We start from the raw sequence: 653 nt of genomic DNA on the forward strand, positions 1-653 counted from the left end.
CAAACCATACTTTTGGAATATTCGTAGGGGCAGTGAGAGGGAAGGGGTTGAAAGCACTTGGCACGCAGGTTCGCAGACCTGAGTTTGGGCCCTGGAACCCACGGCGGAAAGAGTTGGGTTTCAGAAGTTATCTTCTGACTGTCACATGCACACTATGGCATGTGCCGTATGTTTTCACACACAAACATATGTACAATCAAATCAATACAATTATAAACAACAAAACAAACTGCCCATAGTGTCCCCAAACTATAAGTTCATTCAAATGCTCATTAATATGGAAATTAAAAAAATAAAGCTAGGTGTGTTGATCTTGACTTCAAGGCAGGCTCCAGCTATACAGCAAGACTTTGTCTCAAAACAAAACAAACAAACAAAACCCACCACAGTACCTACAGAAGGGCAGAGAAATCAAATGTGCAGTATCCTTGCGCACCATGGCTGGATCCACAACAGTTGTGTGAACTGGCGACTGACACAAAGGAGATGCTGTAACATTACACCCCTGTGGGGTTCAAACATAGAAAAAGCCGGTCTGTGTCAGGATGGTGTTCACTAAAGGGGGAGGCTGCCGGCTGACAGGAAGGAAGGAGCCTTTGGTATCTGGTCCCATAGGGGTGTACAGGAAATGTGAAATTAAAAGATTATGTTGC

This window comes from Microtus ochrogaster (genome assembly GCF_000317375.1).
Source record: "Microtus ochrogaster isolate Prairie Vole_2 chromosome 14 unlocalized genomic scaffold, MicOch1.0 chr14_random_1, whole genome shotgun sequence".
NCBI classification, from domain to species: domain Eukaryota; kingdom Metazoa; phylum Chordata; class Mammalia; order Rodentia; family Cricetidae; genus Microtus; species Microtus ochrogaster.